This window comes from Mustela nigripes, chromosome 2 (assembly GCF_022355385.1).
Source record: "Mustela nigripes isolate SB6536 chromosome 2, MUSNIG.SB6536, whole genome shotgun sequence".
NCBI lineage: Eukaryota > Metazoa > Chordata > Mammalia > Carnivora > Mustelidae > Mustela > Mustela nigripes.
In genome coordinates, this window is record NC_081558.1 from 21,172,648 (window position 1) to 21,185,177 (window position 12,530).

Below are 12,530 nucleotides of genomic sequence, written 5' to 3' on the forward strand. Positions count from 1 at the left end.
CCGATGACCCCTCTGTGCAAACTTCTGCAGGTTCAGGAGAGGGGAGTGCATTGGGCAAATGGTGGCCTTGCTCTCCTTCCCTCTCCCAACCAGGTCGACTCAATTTGCCAAATCATGCCAGGCCTGTACCAAATGAGGCCAAACAGACTTGCGCTTGCTTTGGGCTGTGGCAACTTCCACCCTTGGGCCAGGGTAGAGGGTCAGGGGGACCAAAGCAGGTGTAGGGCTGGGAGCCCAGGAAGGCCTGATCTCAGAGAAAGCAACAGGGCTAGAACCCAGGCCTCCTCTGGCTGAAAGTTGCTGCCTGTGGGAGCCTGGATAGTAGTGGGAAAGGCCCCGCAGACTGCACAGAGAAACTTGGCCTCTGTCCTATAAGCAGGGGGGGACACTAGAGCCTTGATATGCCAGTGAGGGGTACAGTCGGTGCTCCCCTTGGGGAGGATCACTCTGTGAGTCTGGAAGTCCGAGTGCTCAGAGAAGGCACTTAACTGGGCAGATTGGACAAAGCCCTAAGTATGACAGATGACTGGGCCAGGGCTCAAGGACATGTGCACGGGGTGACACTGGCCAGCAGGATACTCCTTTTGGGGGAGGGCTGGTATCCAGTTACTATCTGAGCAATGTTTAGGAATTCAAGAGCTGCAGGACAGAGCTGGGGTCAGGGGACTACGGGAATAAGGAAAGGGGAACTGCCAGTGTCATCAAGTTGGTCTAATAGCCATCGGGTGAGGAGCTGGGGTAAGACAGGAGGCTGAGTGACCCAGGGGAGTGGTCCTTGGCAAAGAGAGAGCATGGAGGTCCCAGCAGGGGTCAGCCCCCAAAGAAACCCCTTCAGGAAAGGGAGTGGTCTGGGAACAGAGAGGCCTGGGTGGCTCAGACCTAGGGAGCAGTGAGTAATGAATCCGGCTGCGGGGAGATCAGGACAGCACAGTGACGTGGCAGGAAGAGCAGTGGGGTGCTGGGCTGTGGGACAACCAGAATCCCCACATTAACTGAGGCCACTGTGGCACCCAGGGGTTGGGGGGATAGGGAGATGTGCCCCTGAAGCCTGCTGGGGAAGAGAAGGAAGGAGGTTAGGGCTGGAGCTTGGGGAAGCCAGGACACTGGAACAGTCTAGGAGCTAACAAGGAAGACAGGAGACCACCAGCAGGGAGGGCATGGGATCTCCCCAGGGGCTGGGGGGTGGTGTGCTTTAGCAGGTCAGGGAATGGAGGCAAGGAAGAAGGTGACAGTTCTGGGGTCCGTAAGGGAAAGGCTGGAGCTGTGCAGATCTGGGTTCTAATCCCAGGTATAACACTGACTTGCTGTGTGACTGTGTTCAAGAGCTTAACCTCTCTGAGCCTTGTTTCCTCATGTAATGGAGATCCTGTGGCATTCGTAACAGAAAACTGGGTATACCAGTTTCCTAGCACTGCTGTAACAAAGTACTACAAACTGGGTGGCTTAAAACCACAAAAATTTATTCCGTCGTAGTTCTGGAGGCCTGAAGTCAGAGGCTGAAGCGTTGACATGGTCAACTTTCCTTCTGAAGACTCTAGTGGAGGACGCTCCATGGCCCCTTTAGGCTTCTGGCAGCCCCCAGGTTCCTCAGCGTTGGGCCACATGACTCCACTCTCTGCTTCCTTCTTCAAGTGGCTGTCTTCTCTATGTGTCCAAATTTCCCTCTTCTTACAAGGACACCAGGCATGGGATCAGGGCCTACCCTCATCCAGTTCCATCTCATTTGACGTGATTATATTTGCAAAGACCTTATTTCCGAATAAAGTCACATTCCCAGGTATGGGGTCAGGAAGGGGGTGGTTAGGACTTCAACATGTCTCTTTGGGGAACACAACCTTAGGGTATAGGGTTGCCATGAGGATTGAACTGCAGGCCTGGTGCACAGTAGGCTCTAAATAAAGGGTGGTTTAAAAAAGCAGGGCAGGTGGGCAGAGATGGTGGGCAGACTTTCCTTGTGGTACCCACGTACTCACACATGCACTCTTGTGTGTGCCTGGGTGTATATGAGTGCCGGGAAGCAAAACACTGCTCAGGGAGTGACACCCAGCACGGAAGGCCGGGACGGGTGGCCCAGGGACCTCAGTCCCCTCAGTCTATCCACCAGGCAGAGCCATTCAGAGCAAGGCTCGGGGCCTAATGTCAACTCACTGGGCAGGGAGCCCAAAGCCAAAGCCTTGCTTGTCAGAAAATTCCTTGGGACTCCTGAACAAGGCCACCACTGACATCATGTGCAAGTTCACATGGTCCTTGAGGGGGGCTACTCAAGGCCACCCAAACACAGCCTTGGCATGATGGCAGAGAGTCACAGGGGTACAGCCAGCATGGCGATTTTTGGGGAAGGCAAGACACAGAATCAGACAGCCCCGGGGACCGCAATGAAAATCCTGGGCAGCCCTCCCCCACCTTACGGAAGAGGAGGTGAGAGGAGGGTCTACCACTGCCCCAACCCCTCCCCGTAACTCCTCTGCACCTGTCAGTCAAACAGGTCCAGCTAACCCTCCTTCCCCTAGCTGCCCACTGGGGTCACCTGCAGGCCAAGCCAGAGTCAGTGGAGTGTGCAGCGGAGAGAACACACCTGGCTGCAGTTCCTCAGAACCTTCTGGTCTCTGCCACAGGACACCCTCTGAGCTCATCAGGATCTGGGGGCAGCAGAGTTCGTCAGCACTGCCATGACCTCTGGGAAGAATCACCAGGAACACTGAGTACTCCAAGGATAGACGCTGATAAGACTCTTGGAGCCAGTGACAGAGCCTGGCTGTCATAGGGCCACTCCCCACAGCCTCAGCCTGGACACCTCTGTCCACCTCTCCAGCCCCTCCCTGGGTGCCAGTCCTGACCTCAGACCAGAGAGCCCTATCCAGAGTCCACCTGCAAAAGAGTTCCCTGCTGCTCAGGGCTGCCTGGCCTCGCATGCCCCAGCTTTATTGGGGCTCTGAGCTGCTCTGGCTCCATTCACTTAATAGTCCCCCCCATACCTCCTGCCCTCAAGCTCTGCTGAGCACTGTGCACGGTGCTGGGAACAGTCACGAGACAGCACGGCCCCGGCCTCATGGAGCCAACATCCAGCGCCGTGGAAACCGCTGTGGTTCTCAGGGGGTCTCTTGGAAGAGCAGGGGTACCAGGCTGGGTGAGGGGGATGAGAAGGAAGGGGTGGGGGGTGGGTTGCCCCTCTGGGGAAGATCTGGGGAAGGAGCATTACAGGGCAAAAGGAACACCCACAACAAGGGCCCCACGTGGGGATATTTACTAGGTCGGCTTCCGAGATGAGGGTGTCTGCAAGGTGGGTAGACCTTACCGACTCTGTGAGGACTTGGTTGCTCCTGAGCGAGAGGGAGCCACAGGAGAGCTTTGAGCAGAGGAGGACCTCTGGGGTTTGGCTTTAAATAGATCCCTCTGGTTGCCCTGAGAGAAAATCGGTGGTTTTCCCTGTGATGTCCTGGCAGAACTTGCAGGAATGCAGATTCCCTGGCACCCTGCTTTATCTGGAATCCTTGTGCCCCTCAAGCCTCATTGCTCAAGGTCTCCCACCCCACCGGAGGCTTGGAGAAGAGAGCAGGGTGGAAGGGAGACCCACGCCATCTCCCCACCCACCCCTCGGATCCCAGTTGCGGCACACGGCCTGACAAGGGCTCTGCCAAAACCCACAAGCGTGAAACCAGTCTGCCTTTGTTCAGCCCCGCTGAATTATATAATAGGCTTTCCTAACTTACTTGACCACAGAATTTCTTTTTCCCCAGAGAACACCGTTAAACGTCCTGCACGGATGCTACTCCGGGTGCACTTTGGTTTATTTGCTCTGGGTTCCTGCGTTGAGCCTGGTCCACAGTGCCCTCTCAACACCTGCCCTTTGGAAAGTACACGAATCTCTCCGTGGTGACCCTGACCAGACCTGGGAGATTTCCAAACTGACTGGCCTTTCCCGAGCTCTGGGGAGACATACTGACTTCTGTGTTGCCCCAGAACCCCAGGGGTCTGAGAAGATCAGGAACAAGAAGGGGAAGAGAGGCTGCCACTTGGCTTCTCCAGAACAATGACTGTCTCTGGTGCTAAGACACCCTGCCTGAGCTCATGTCTGAGTTACACGGCAGCTTTTCTAGAAGGTTCTTTTTGCCAGCGGGTTGCTCATAGAAGTCTTGGGTAAGCCCCCAGAGGTCAGTCTTACTGGCCCCTTGGTTCTAAGCTGGGCGCCTCCTCCTCAGGTCCTGGCAGACAGCCAGGTATCAGGCCTGCGTGAATGGCCCCTGTGAGGCCTGAGGCGCAGCCGGGCTCTGCTTTGTTTCCCAGGAAACGTCAGTGGGGGCCCAGTCATTAGTGAGAGGTATTTGCCTTAAAGTTTAAGTAGAGACTCAGGAGCCAGATGGCCCCCAAGGAGCCCATGGCTCAGGAAATGCCAGAGGGACCACACGATCATAGCTGTCCCTATCACGAGTACCAGAAAAGACTTAGAGCCACCAGGTCCATGCCCCCATTAAAAAGGTGAAGAAATTCAAGCCCCAAAAGAAGAAACTGTTATTGTCGCTCAGCTTGACTATGATGCCCCAGGGAGCTCCCTGAGGCCACACAGGTCCGTTGGGGACTTTTCGGAGTTGCACAGGGCCATCGGGGGATTTGTGAGTAGGAGGGTCACCAAAAAGGCAGGCCGAGGGAGGGAAGGTCAGGGCTCATGATAGCCTTGGCTTCATCAGGGATGTGGGTAGGGGTAGGGATGGGCATCACACCCCATCCCAGGGAGCTAGTGAGCCCTTGCGGGGAGGGTGGGTAGCGGCAGGAAGGAGGAGGAAGCAGTGTGCTCAACTCTGTGACCCTACACTCCACACATGTGCGACACCGTGTATGACAATGTCACGGCAGTGGTCCCCTGCAGCCATCCTGGGGTGTCTGCCTGTAACAACATGACTTTGCAGCTCCGGAGGCTGCAAGCGTGTGTGCTGCTGTCCTTCTGATCAGAGTGGCTGGGCGTGTGGCTGTGCAGGGGGTGTCAGTGACCCTGACACCTGTGGGCCTGGGACCCCTGGAGAGCTATCTAAGTGTGACTAGTGGGTGGCTTGCTCTGGCAGAAACTTGGCCCTAAGAACTCACTGACGTGATGCGTCATTTCAGAGCTATCAGCAAAGACACGAGCCAACTGTGGAAAGCAGATTTTGTAAATGTAGCTAGCCGGAGGTAGAGGGAGAGCCTTCCTGCTGCATGGCCCAGAAGGCAGCAGGGGAAAGACAAAGAGAAGGGGTGAAGGCCTGGCATGGGGAAGACTGGCCACCTGCCCCGTAGGCTGTCCTGCAATCCCCACCCCAGCTTCGCTCCATGGGGCTCAGTGGGCTCCTGGCCACAGACATGGTCCATAGACCAGACTCAGGATCAGAAATGGCCTGACCCAGGATAAGCACAGAGGGAGGCGGGAAGAGGACCACGTGGACACCTGCAAGGGTCCGTGTGTTCTTGTATCGGGATGAGAGGAGGTGTGGTGCCAGGATGCTCAGGACGTGGGCACGCACAGATCTCCCCAGGGCAGGCTCCTGCAAATGCCCAAGCCGACACGTGCCTGGTCGATGACCTTGAGAACTCCCCTGCCCATCTCTGGGCTATCTGCTAACCCACCATCTGCTTCTTGCTTTCCACACTTGCCTCTCTGCTGACACAACCTGCCCTCAAACTGCCTCAGAGTTGGGAACCCACCCGCACCGCATGCATTCACACCCAGTCCACAGGGAATTCTCGTTTATCTACCCATTCCATTTCTTATTTCTTGCATGCATTTGTTCGTCCATCCATCCATCCATTCAACAAATGCTCATTGAGGAACTCCTGTGAGCCATCAGCTCTGCTGACCCCCTCCACCAAGCATCCCTCCACCAAGCACCCCACCACCACCAAGTCAGTGCAACAAAGGCAAAATCCCAACGAACCTCGATGTGAGTAGCTCAGAAAAGAGGAACCTCGGGGCTAGATAGGATGGCAGCCGTTGGCTAGAGGGAAGCACTGAGCGGGTGTCACAACCCAGAGGCTGAGTCAAGCCGGATGGGCTCTAGAGGTTGGGTAAATGTCATGGGTGGCCTCCCCCCCCCCCCGGCCCCCCCCCCCCCCCCCAAGCTGGGTATGGCACTGCCACTCTGCCTGAAGCCCAGGGGTCTGCCTCAGCTAAGACTGAGCCCCAAGGTTTCAGAGCCGTCCCTCAATCCCAAACCCCACCCAACAAGGTTCATCTCCAGCCTGGCTCTCAGGACCCCTCCACTGGGCCCAAGTGGCCTTGGCCGCTTGTCATGCTCCTTCCCACCAGCTGCACCAGACGCTGACTTCATAGAGGGTTCAAAGGACCTGGAGGCCTTCCAACTCTTCCCTACTCTCCCTCCTCCAGTCCTTAAAAGTCTAAGGAGCCTGTCTGAGTGCTCCCTGCCTTCCCGAGACTTCTCATCCATGCCCCCTTGCTCACATCGTTGTTGTAATAGTAGTAATATAATGAAACATATCCAGACCTCAGTCCTGGGCATGATGGCTGGTGGCCCCAACCTCCCATGTTATAAAGTGCATTGGCCAGAGCTGGAGGCGGCCAAGAGCATGGATTTCTCCACTTCTAGTCATCACCTGGTTGGCTCCTTCTCATCCACCAGGACTCACCTCAAACATCCCCTTCTCAGAGAGGCCTCCTCAAGCCCCCAAGTAAAGCAGTCCCTGTCCTTGTCACTCAGACCACCCATGTGAGCGCTCACTCTGCGACCACGTTTGCGTGGGCTTGTATTTAATATATATATACTGAATATATATTTATATTAATATATGTAAGTTGTATATATATGTATACAGTCTACCCCACTAGAACATCCCATGGAATAGGACTATATCTGCCTTGTTCTGTCTTAAAACCTAGTGGGTGCACAGTAAGTATTTGCTGAATCTATAAACCTATTCACCCATTTCCTGAAAGCTATCTCACTTCATCAAGGGTCTGAGGCTGCTTATTATAAGAACACATGCAATTCATTATGAGAGGAGAAAACAATGTTGGAGAGAAGAAAACAAAGATTTTGACCTGTGACCTAGTGATGTCCTTTCTAAATATCCCACGTCCCCATACAAGGTAGCATGTTCAAGAACTTGTAGGGGCAACCTACCAGGAACTCCAAAGGACTGGTGAGGGGCTAGGCCAGGGAACTAGGAACAGCAGGATAGTGGGGTGCTATGCAGCCATAAAAAGGCTCTCTGCTCACGATAGGGCCCTCTCCAAGCTACAGTGTTAAATACAAAAAGCAAGGAACAAAGAGGAATATGTTTTATAAATGGAGCTCAGTTATAACAGGCAATTAATGGGTAAATGTTGAATGAATGAGCAGAATCTTTCCGGAAGAACCCAGGAAAACTCAGGAACAGTAGCTGTGTCTGGGACAGACCCTGAAGAGGAAAATTTCTTTGTTTACCTGGCCATACTATTTGCATTTTAGTCATATGCAAATATTACCTACTCAAACAAGTTTTTGTTGTTTAAAAATACAAGAAGAATTCTGAGTGCTCACATAACAGTCTGGATGTGAGGCTTTTCTTGAGAAAAGGGAAGAAGGCCTGGCCACACTAGGCTGTGTTCCTGGGGATACAGTGAGCAAGGATGAGATGTAGGAGGGCCCCGGGCGCCCACTGCCCTTCCCCATCTGGCCCCCGTGGGTCCCTGTGCTGCCTACCCCAAGTGCATGCTGCAACGGGCCTAGCTTGCTAAATCTGCAAGGGGGAGGTAGGGCTAAAGAGCCTTCCCCCAAGAGAAGGGGTGGTTATTTGGCTATCGCTCCTGTGCTGATCTCACTCCAACCACTCCAAAGGCCACAGTAGGGCCACAGCAGTTCGGGGGCCGGTGAATGTCGGCATGTCACAAGCCTGCTAGTCTTGCACAAGAAGCTGTTAACTTAGTCCCAGCCAGGCCCCAACAGTGCCTCTGGTCTCACCTCCCCCACCTGGTCCTGAGGGCTTTTGTTCAGCCCCAAGGGAACCCCTGGAGAGAGGGAGCCACCGATGGCCCCTTGCGCACCTCCACTCGAGGTTCTTGGCAAGGAGGAGGGTGACAGGGCAAAGACACACTGAGCAGTGGGGAGGCAGGACTGGCCCAAACACTGACCCCAGCTCTGATACTTGGGACATGTCACTTTTCCAAGGCTCAGCCGTGGCCACCCATTAACGCGAACCGCGTGCTGTTGCACAGGCTGATCCCTGCTGCCCAGGGAACCCCTGTGTCACCCTTGCGCGTAGGCGCTGGATCAATCAGGCTTCTCCGGAGAGACAGAGCCAGTAAGATACAGATACGTGAAGAGAGAAATTTATTTCATTTTAAGGAATTGGCTCAGATGATGGTGGAGCCTCACAAATCCAAAATTTGCAGGGCAGGCCGGCAAGTAGTCGGAAACTCAGGTAGGATTCCCCTGTTACAGCCTGCAGCAAAAGCCCTTCTCCAAGAAACTCTGAGGTGGTTGTTCTTTGAGGCCTTCAGCTGAGTGTATGAGGCCCACCTCCATTATCATGGCCAGGTCAAGTGGACCCATAACATTCCACCATCACAGAAAGTACCACTGCCTTTTTGTGCAGGAGGGGATGGAAGCTCAGAGAGACTGTGCCATCTGCTGAAGGCCAGGGAGCACATAAGAGAACAGAGCTGGGAGCCTAATACTGACAGGAGCCCATCTCCACTCCCTAAGAATGGGGCTGCTCATTGCCCTTTCAAGGGCATGTGTGGAAATTAGATGTGGAGACACGCCAAGGGCCCGGCAGAGGGGCAGGTAGTCTAGGAGAGGAGGCAGAAGGGAGGTTCTGGAGTACGGGACAGAAAACCTATAGCCCAGACCCCCCACCTTCCTCCTTCCAGGCGCCCCAAGGAGAGAGGAGGGCAGCGGGAGGCCTCTGCTAGGCTGTGAGCCATGGTGCGTCTGGGCCCAGAGCCACTGACCCAAGTGTAGGGGATAGAGAGGGAATGTAGTGTCCCACCAGAGTGTGGGTTCTGGAAGGACCCTGAGGCCATGGCTGGCTGCCCAGAGGTCCCTGAAAAGAGGTGACTCCCACTAAAGGTCGGGCTGGATGGCTCCTTGGCCTGGCACTCCTGTCTGCCTATCCAAACCAAACACATATCCTTGAAGTAGAGAAGAGCTTCCACTCAGACCTTGACCCTTGACACAGCCCCAGTCTCTTCCCAGCTGCCTCGTCCTTCTCAGGATGGAGCACTAGACCAGAAAGTCCAAGGCCAACAGGTGAGCTACACTCTCCACTTGCTGGCTGTGTGAACTTGGGCAGGCTACTGCCCTGTGTATGGGGCTCATCGTTCCACTGACCTTGGAGTAGGGTTGCTCCAAGGGGACCTGAGGTTGTGCATATAATCATAGCACCAGGCCGAAACATTGAATAGAGCTGTTCTTGCTGCCATACTTGTTCACTGTGTTATTATCTTCCCTGGTCTTCTCCTAGTTACCCTTGACCACCTAGGACCACTTCTCTGGGGCTCACTCACTCTTTCTCCATTTCTCTGCCTTTCTTCCAGCTCTTCAATGTCTGGACAGAAGGGGTGCTGGGCAGAGATTTAAATGCCTCCAGGCACCCCTTCACTGGGCACCCCTCAACCTAGCTGCTTGTCCAAGGTGGCATCTCTTGGATACCAGGCTCCAGTTTCGAGATGGGTGTCCCTCCTTGCCATTCGCTGTCCCAGAGCCCTTGCCCACACTGGTCATTGCCTCAAAAGGAGCTACTTTCTTGGCATCTGTCTCCACAACAACCATGAAAGGCAGGGAAGGAGGCTCCTCCATGCTTTGCCTCCAACGTGGGCCAGAGGGGCAAGGGCTCAGCCTGTTCTATCCATCACCAGCCCATCACCTCGTGCGGCCCATCCCGGCCTGATCCACATGCAGGAGCTGCAGGTTCCTGCATCAGGGAACCCACCTTCTAGTCAGTCCCTTCCAGAAAGCCTCTCACAGCCAGCCTGATCCTTCCCCCATATCTAGAAGCTATGAGGGCAGAAGAGCCCAGCGTGTGTGGCCTAGGAAGCAGGACCCTGGGGTTCCCTCACAGCCCAAACCTCCCTTGCTATATGACCTTGAGTCCTCTCCCACCTCTGGTTCTTAGTCACCCTAGCTCTAAAGTGAGTTAGGGCTAAAGACACACACTCAGTTGTCTATAGAGCAGACATACGTCACTGCTTAGACACCACGTGTCCTTGGGGTTAGGGATCCACTGATGGGAGAACTGGTAGAGAACTGGAGAATACACTTCCTGCCTGGGCCGGCTCAGGGGCTCTAGGCCTGCTGAGCCCTCAAGAGAAGTTAGAAATCTTTCAATTTAACAATCTCCTGACTGTTGAATGTTGACAACTAATTCACATTTTTTAAAAGCCCCGTGTGGGTCAAAGAGAACGTGTCTGGACCACAGTTTGTGTGTTCTATCCTGGAAGACTAGGTTCAGGGGTCCTCTGGGGCTTTCTGGGAGAATAGAGTTTGTTCTTTGGGGGGTGATGCTGTTTCCTGTAATTCCCCCCACCTGACACACACACCTGGAGCATTTGATGGCTTTGCCCCAACCTAGTCCCTTTCTCCCCTAGCTGGTCAGAGTGCACCCCTTGCTCCAAAGCTGGCTTTACAAACCCAAGTCCAGGCCTGTACCTGGTGGGCTAGAACCTAAGAGGGTTCCAAAGGACAGGCCAGCACAAAGCAGCTGTTGGGGACCTCAGGACCCTCCTACCCTGTCCAACCCTTAAATTCTATTTCCTATGGTAATTCCGGGCCCTATTACTATAAACCCTGGAGCTCACATTTCCAACTCTCCAGGGCAGAAATGAGCTGTTTCCAGAATCTCTAGCCATTCTCAAGGCTGATCTCCCACTCATTGCCAGCCACTCCAAGAAGCACAGCTGGCTCGCCGCCAACACTACACAAAGCATCAGTAGCAAAGGCTGTAGGTTTGGCTTCTCTTCAAAACTGTCCAGGGGTGCTGGGTGGCTCCGTTGCTTAAGTATCTGCCTTCAGCTTGAATCATGATCTCATGATCTTGGGGTCCTGAGATCCAGCTCTGCCCAGCTCCCTGCTCAGTGGGGAGTCTGCTTCTCCCTCTTCCTCTGTGCCACCTCCCCCACCACCTCCACAGGCATACTTTCTCTCTCTCTCAAGTGGATAAATAAAATCTTTTAAAAAATATTTTAAAAATTAAAAAAAAAAAAAAAGCCCCATGTCCATCTGGATCTCCTTGGGGTGGAGGGCTGGAGGGATTTTTTTGCCTGACTGATAGATGTTGAAACTGAGGCCCAGAAGAAAGCCTTAAGCTTGTGTAAGGCCCCTTGTCGGCTCCTTGACCCTCAAAGAGGGGCACTACTGCAAAGCAGCTTCTGGGACCCAGAGTGGAAAAGGCTGAGCTCTCAGGCTGGGTTTGACATTTTCCTTCTGCCTTGACCGCTGGATGAGTGCTGTGTGCAGCAGCCCCTGACGGCGACAGTGACGACAATGATGATGACGATGACGCAGACTGGGCTGGAGGGACAAAATGGGGGAAGCCAGACCCCAGCATGGGGTCTGACCTTGCCTGAACTCCAGTGGCTTGGGCTCCCCTGCCCAGAAGCAGGGTGATAAGATGAATCTGTACTGCAGCTCTGGGGGAGGCAAGACAGCAGTGAGATAGAAAAGCGAGGGCTGGATGGGGGGAAGAAAGGAAAAAGAAGAGGCAGGAGGGAGAGGAGAGGAAGAAGGCTGAACCCCGGAGAGGGTCACAGCTCTGCCAGAATGGGGCCCACCCAGACTCTTCAGCAAAAGAGGTGGGCTGCTTTCACTTCCTAGATGCAAAAACAGAGCCAGGATTAGAACTCATGGCTTCAGCACTTGCCCTTCCAAGTCTTCAAGTGGAACCCACATTTCCCAAAATATGGCCCTAAAATGTGCCACCCCCACATTACCAAGAGAGAGGCCTGGCAAAACCATAGTTTTCCCGGGTCAGGATCAAAGGGACATTGCCCGGGAATAGGCATTTTGACCAGTGCCCTGGTCATGGTTCTTAAGCCCTGACACCAGCATCTCTGTGGCCTTTTATGGTCTCTGTCTGACCTCCCGACTTCACATTCTGGCTGCATCCCTGAAGTCCAACTATTTGGGCTGACTCATACATCCCTTCCACCCCCTAACCCCCACCAGGACAGGCCTGGGAGCTTCCCACTCAAGGCTTCACTTATCAGTCTCCCGGTCCCATGTAGACCCACCCTTCCAGCTGGCACCTCTCTTCTAGAAGACTTCCTGGTGGTTGGGATCCCCCCTCCTTCAGCGTCTGGGGAGTAATAGCTTCCTCCTCCATCTGGAATTGTTGACAACATTGAATTTCACTTTCCATGTGAGTTTCTTTGTTTCTCAACCTTTCCCTCTATTAAACAGGAAACTCCCAGAGAGCTGGAGACTTGCTGGTTTAAACAATAAGCCTCTGAAATCTATGACTTCACCTGACCCTCCTGCCAACCACAAGTAGCAGGGCTGGAAGAGCTTTACAATGAGGATGACGAGCCTCAGAGACTATAACCTGCCCAAAGCCAAGTAAGATTCAGA

General features: G+C 54.1%; 1 long non-coding RNA gene across 1 annotated transcript; it reads right to left on the reverse strand.

Annotated features, from left to right (window-relative positions):
- Positions 1–1,508: 1,508 nt before the first annotated feature.
- LOC132009806 (uncharacterized) lies at positions 1,509–3,513 on the reverse strand. Its single transcript, XR_009402063.1, has 3 exons — positions 3,296–3,513; positions 2,576–2,676; positions 1,509–1,667 (listed from the first exon to the last, which is right to left on the reverse strand). It is a non-coding gene; the product is annotated as an uncharacterized LOC132009806 (long non-coding RNA).
- Positions 3,514–12,530: the final 9,017 nt, after the last annotated feature.